This window comes from Panthera onca, chromosome C1, assembly GCF_046562875.1.
Source record: "Panthera onca isolate mPanOnc1 chromosome C1, mPanOnc1 haplotype 2, whole genome shotgun sequence".
NCBI classification, from domain to species: Eukaryota; Metazoa; Chordata; class Mammalia; order Carnivora; family Felidae; genus Panthera; species Panthera onca.
This window is the reverse complement of record NC_138346.1, coordinates 49,292,749-49,299,771: the sequence shown is the minus strand read 5'-3', so window position 1 is coordinate 49,299,771 and position 7,023 is coordinate 49,292,749. Positions and strand designations below refer to the sequence as shown.

At 35.6% G+C, this 7,023-nt stretch overlaps 1 non-coding gene across 1 annotated transcript; it reads left to right on the top strand.

Moving 5' to 3' along the window:
* Nucleotides 1-5,156: 5,156 nt before the first annotated feature.
* On the top strand, nt 5,157-5,259 carry LOC132674048 (U6 spliceosomal RNA). Its single transcript, XR_009608369.2, has one exon. It is a non-coding gene; the product is annotated as a U6 spliceosomal RNA (small nuclear RNA).
* The last annotated feature ends 1,764 nt before the right edge of the window (nt 5,260-7,023 follow it).

Here is a 7,023-nt window from a genome sequence, read left to right as displayed (position 1 = left end):
GAAGGACTCTCTGAACATAATGTATATGAACCAAAAAAATACAAGGTCATATGAAAGCCCAAATTTACTCAGTGAGTAAATATTTGAAACCACGTAGCTCACAAAAGTTGTTTACATTTTTTCTCTAATTAGTAGTCTTTTTTTTTCAGAAAGTAACAAAATACATTTTTAAATGGTTGTTCTTAAAACCATGTGAAGACCTGACTAATTGCAGAAGTACAGAAGGGACAACAGAGGATGCAGTTAGGTGGCTATTGCAATAAATCTGTATGACTTAGATCAAGAAAGTGGCAGTAGAAATGAAAAAAAGATGGGTTTGAACTATATTTTGGTAGAACTGAAAGGACTTGTGTTTGCACAGGACATGACGGTTCAGTGAAAAAATGGAATGAAGACATCATAGTTTTTGCTTCAGCCTCTGTGTTGATGGTGGGGCCATTTGTTAAGATAGAAAGAATTCAGGGAGAAGCAGTTCTGAGGGAAGGACAATCAAGTTTTAGGTATGATACATGCTAGTATTAAAAAAAACAATAATGGGGCACCTGGGTGGTTCAGTTGTTTAAGTGTCTGACCCTTGATCTTCGCTCAGGTCATGATCTCACGGTTTGTGAGGTCAAGCCCCACACTGGGCTCTCCACAGCGTGGAGCCTACTTGGGATTCTCTCTCTCTCACCCCTCTCTCTGTGCCTCCTCTGCTTGCATGTACAGTCTTTCTCTCTCTAAAATAAATAAATAAACGTTAAAAAAAAACAATGGGAAATATTAAGAAAGTAGTTAGAAAAACTATTTTGAAACAGAGTGTAAGGCCTCATCAGACAAATATTTTGAGGACATATTAGTCTAGATGACTCTAAAATCATTAGAGGAAGACAGGCCTAGAAGTATATTCCGGGACATACCAACATTTAGATTTAGTTACTAGGGGGAGGGCACAGCAAAAATATTGAAGTGAGTAAAATATTTAAAAAAAATAAATAAGAGAAAATACTGTCAGATCAGCATACTGTATCAAAAAAGAAATGTACTATAAGAGAGATAAATTTCTAAATGAAAAAAAAAATGATGCTAAGATTAAGAACTATGCCTAAAGAGGGATGCCTAGGAGGCTCAGTTAGTTAAGCCTCTGACTCTTGATTTCAGCTCAGGTCATGATCTCACAGATTTGTGGGTTCGAGCCCCATGTCAGGCTCCATGCTGTCAGTGCAGAGCCTGCATGGGATTCTCTCTCTCCCTCTCTCTCCCCACTCCCTCCTGCTCTTCTTCCCCTCTCTCTCAAAATAAATAAATAAACTTAACAAAATAAAAGAATGATGCCAAGAGAAAAAGACAAGATTTTATATCATGGAAACTGTTGAGTCTGATAAAATTGGTGTCATTAGAATGGTTGACAAGCAAGTCAATCGAGGCCAGATGAAGAAGAGTTGAGGAAATAGCAACAGAAATTTCATCAGCCCTTCAAAATATATAATTTGTGTAAAACTATTTTATAAATGGAGAAGCAATAGTTGTACTTGAGGAGGAAGGAAATTATTAAAGATTCAGTCATAAAAATAAAATAATTTCAGGAGCAAAGTTCTTGAGAAAGTAAGGGCAGATTTGATCCAAAGAATGAGCATGGGTTTGGAATTGTGTGTTTGGCCATTATAGAGGCAGAAAAATTTATCCACTGTAACATTAAAGAAAGATTATACAAGTAGGAAGAGAAGTTTTGTAGATTTGGCATTATGTAACAGAGGGAGTTTCTGCCTGATTGCTTCCATTTCATTAAAAGAGTTAATCTATGTAAAGCTCTTAGAACAGTGTCTGGGCCCAAGTAAGTATAAGTGTTAGCTATTAATATTTGTCGAAGTATGAAGCAAAGTCATCAGCTCAGCATAATGGGGTATGCAGAAAGGTAAGAAAAAAACATACGTGAAGTAATCATTGTTAGGAAGCAATACTTTTTTACTCCTGAGGCCCCCCCCTGCAATCCCTGCGATGTGTAAAGGATTTTACTATGTGATTGGTCTTTCTGGTACTTCTTCATTATGCCTTGAAAGAGGTAGAAAACCATATCTTATTGATAAATTTTTAAATAATACACTGGGACTGCATAGTTTGGTTTCATCCTGGTTTCCTTGTGGAAACATCTTTGAAATGAGTGGACTATCTTCTTTGCTCCTCCTTGTCATGACATTAACTTATTTGGGTGGACCTGTCCTGGGCCAATCACAGCCCTACACACACAGCCCTTATTAACAGATCTAATTACTTGTAAACATAAGCAATGTCTTCCAACTTAGTTTCATCATTAACAAAAGTGACAGCATAGCTTCTATGACTCCCTTGTCTTATTGGTCACTTGACCTAGAACAGAAGCAAGGAATAAAGGAGACATTTCACTGGTTTCCTTGGGGACTACTGCTATCTTCCTAGAGATTACCAGTTGTTAGAATTGGGCAAATTAATTAATATATCTTTAAATCAATTTCCACATCAATTAAATATGGATAATAAGAAAACTGATCTCGTGGGGGTAGTTTTGAACATTTATAATAATGATTAAAAGTATGTTCTTAAATTAGTGCATGTTTTACAATGTGCACTCTGTGTTTCAATGAAAGTCTATATTAAGAATAATAGTTGAGTGAAACCAAGGTTCAAGGGTAGAAAAATAATAGCATAGGAAATGGGTGGAAAAAGAGGAAGAGAGTATATTTAGAAAGAGGAAGAGAGTACATATTTAGAAAATCTGAACTAGTCCATGGACATTTTTCGACATAACTGGGAGATAATTCTTCAAAAGATATATCAAAAATCAACAGCTATTCTCTACTTCATTTTGCAAGTTATTTATAGTGAAGGTGACAAGTTAAATGGGGAAGAACTATAAATAGATGTTCAATCCAAGTTGACAACATGATACCATGAAAATGACAAGACTGTCTGCAGGGATCCAAATTGGATTCTATTGTATTATTTGTTAAGCTTAATGCTAAATATTCATAGATGTAAACATAGAGGTTGTTGACTTGCTTGCTAAGGGAGAAAGATATAATTACTATAATGCCTAGCACAACTGTTGAATAGTGAGAAGGTGGCTACCAAAACTACATGAAGTAAAATTGTTTTGTTTTTGAGTTTTTTTTTCTTGCCTTACATCCCATGAAAAGAAACAGAAGGAGATGAGAGTATGGTATTTTCAGCATGGGGGAAAACATATGTAAATCTACAGAGATAAATGAGAAACATTTAGGAAACAGAATGTAACATATGCAGTAGCGTCAACAGGTAAAAGTTTACAAGCTGGGGATTCATTGTCCACAAAGAAGTTTGAATTTTATTCTTATGATGGAAAGCAGAATAAAGTTTCTAAGGGAAAAAGGGAGTGGTATGAAAAGATTTGTGCTTTGGAAATATACATATATATTGACTTGAAGGAAGCCTGATTGTGGTAAATTGTCTTATTCTGTGCTCTAGTCCCTAGTCACACCTCATTCTGTGCTCACATCCCTAGTCTCCATGTGGTTTTCCTTGATTCCCTATAGATAAAGTACACTTCCCTCACCTACTGACTGGCCTGGCCAGGTGACTTGCACCCAGGAACTGTGAGTGAGGTAACAGACTGTCAGTTCCAGAGAAATGCTTTAAGAAGCAGTGGGCATATCTACCATTCACTCACTCATTTCCTTCTGCAATAAGGACAGTATGTCCCAAAGAGGGGCTGCTTCTTCAGCCTGGGGATGAGAATATGAGGATGCATGGAGTACAAGCTGTAGTCGTCTACCAGCAATTGTTTACATCTAACATGAGAGAAAAGGAAATGTTATTGCTGGAGGCCACTGAAATTTTGAGATTTTTTATTAGCTACATAGTATATTGACAAGATATACTTAATTTTTTACTGCTTATTTATTTTTTTGAGAGAGAGAGAGAGAGGGAGAGAGAACGAGTGAGGGAGGGGGAGAGACAGAGGGAGACACAGAATTCAAGGCAGGCTCCAGGCTCTGAGCCATCAGCACAGAGCCTGATGCGAGACTTGAACCCACAAACTGTGAGATCATGACCTGAGCCGAAGTCGGAGGCTTAACCGACGACAGAGCCACCCAGGCTCCCAGACAAGATGTACTTACTTAGAACTGAATCAGTTAAGAGTGAAGGAAGAGTGGATTAAAAGGAATGTAAGCAGGATGATACAAAGTAATGAATGGCCAAGAAAAGTCAAAGATGATTCTTAGTCACCTGGGTGGATAACTAACTACTATTGCAGTGCAGGCAGTGGATTCATTTTACCCTCAAAACAATGCTGGAATATAAATATTGTATTTTCCCTTTAACAGATGAAAAACTTTATACTCAAAGTCTGTCCAAGGTCAAACCAGAGGTTAGTAGGGAAAACAAAGATGGTAACATCACACCCCATTATTAATGAAGAGGGAGGAATAAGTTTGTGGGTAACAGTGAGTGGTAACGATGTGATTTTCTCAGTTGCAAGATAGACCTCACTTTAAACATAATCAATTGATCCATTTCTCTGATATTTTCAAGACTTAATCAGACTATGGTCACTGCTAGAACTAATATCTTCAAGTTGCTATTTCTCCTTCTACATATCTTGGATCTGATTTATTTGCATAACCTAATTCGCAAACAGTTCCCAATAATGGATGACAATACGGCTGCCTGTAATTTGGAGATGATGATCACAGAGGAAGAAACCCCAATTAAAATAAATGTATCGAGGAGGATCTTACTGGATCTCTTTGAGCCAGGTGTCTATCTTCTGGACTAATTTCCGTGGACTGAGGAATGACTGACTAGGTCTATAGCTTAAGGTGTGCAAAATAATGAGATAGATGATCCCTTGAGAACTAAAGTTGTTAAAGGTTATTATGAGGAGTAAGCAGGGGCTATGTGTAATAAAGTATGAAAGATTTGTAGTTTCTTACAAATTTATTTTGAGCCTTACGTGGTATATCCAGTGACAGTGGATATATTGTTGGAACTCAGAAGAAAGAACTTCAGTGAAGCTACTGATTTTTAAATCATTGACAGATAGAGGTCAGTTCAGGTCTTAAGACTTTCGGTTCTATTTCTATAATGTTTTCAGTGAATTTTACATTCATTTATTTTTCCAACTTATAGTATCCTTCCTAATTTAAAAATTAATTTCAATGGTACTTGCTTTGGCAGCACATACTCTAAAATTAAATGATTCAGAGATTAGCATAGCCTCTGTGCAAAGATGACACAAAAAAGTAATTTGAATAATCATTTATTAATACATTATAAACTCATATATATGTGCATACACACACACCATGTTTGCCTTGATGGAAGCATATTGTTTAAATTATTCCTTTTTTTCACATTTTTATCACATTGCATTTCTTAAAGCATTGATCCATATCTTCACAATGGAACATCAAGGATCAGCAACATCATGTATAACCAGAGATGTGCAGAAAGAATGAAATCATTTCAAGCAATCACGGTTAAATTGGTTGTATCTGGATCTTTGCTCAAATGTTCTTTTAAACTATTGCGAAAAGAAAACTCAAGAACAACCACCTACTTATGGAATTGAGAGATTTAGTATACATTCTTTTAAAAAAAGATTTAAAAACCTGATGTTTTACATCCAAACAATTTGACATATGTTCTTACTGTAAGGTCTAGTACAGTAAATGTCTTCTTCTTTTGAAACTACATGGCAAGGAGTTCCTTTTTTATAAGCATATGCTGTTGCAAAGGGAAGTTATGTAGTCTTGAGACATTCAGATACAATCAGAATTAGGACAAATTAAGCTGATTAAAACAGGTTGGTGAATGGCAAAAAGAAAGAATAGAATTGTTTTAAGGTACTAAACAAAATAAGTGTCCTAGGAAAGACACATTTCAAAAGACAAAATATAGTATATATCAAGTTAGCAATTGCTCTAAATAGTCTGGATTAATGTTAATGAAAAATTCATTTTTCAAGTATGCTGCAAAAAATAAGAATATAAATATTAATTCAAAGTTGATACAAGAATTTTTTTCCCCAAAGCCCTTTCAACACAAAACTTCCTGTGCAGTTTAGTAAAGCATAAATGTGCAATGCTGTGGCTTCGCTATTGAGGATAAATGACCCCTTTATTCCTGCACTTACATATCTCATTAATGCACTTATATATCTAGGTATTTTTTTTCCATCTATTTTTTTATTTTGGTTTACATTTGCTGATAGTTGTTGCCCTTGACCATTCTGTATATGACCATCAATTTATTTTTTAATTTTTTTAACATTTATTTATTATTGAGGGACAGAGAGAGACAGAGCATGAACATGGTGGGGGGGGGTGGGCAGAGAGAGGAGGAGACACAGAATCCGAAACAGGCTCCAGGCTCTGAGCTGTCAGCATAGAGCCTGATGCGGGGCTCGAACTCACAAACCACGAGATCATGACCTGAGCCGAAGTCAGACGCTTAACAGACTGAGCCACCCAGGCACCCCCCTTTTTTTTAAATTTTTATGACCATCAATTTAAAACAACTAAAAAGGGAGACATGACAAAAACAACATGAACAACCATATTCTTCTTTTACATGAAGGCACATGCCTATTATTTATATACTATTAGGTAATAAGTACCATAAGCATTAACAAAACCAGTATTTTCCACAGAGTAGAAGTTTTAATACTGTTTTCCCTAAGAGTTTGTGTAATATTAGTGTTATAATGGAAGTTTTGCTTTGTTGTTGAATTTGCCTTTTCTTTTTATTGGTGCAAGGGGAGACTGAAGCAAACATATGAGATGATTTCAATATTCATAGCAAAAAAATTTCAAAAAAAATGATTGAATTATAAAACTCAAAAAAATAAAACACTTTGAAAAAAAACACTTTGTAATATGGTATCTGATTGTGGAGAAAAAATAGGCAGCTTAGAATGACTTCTTTCCATGCTGAGATGTAAGCAGGTTAACAAATGTTAAATGTAGAAAATAAATATTGAAATATCCTTGTTCAAACTAATATATATCATGTACATCACCCCCAACA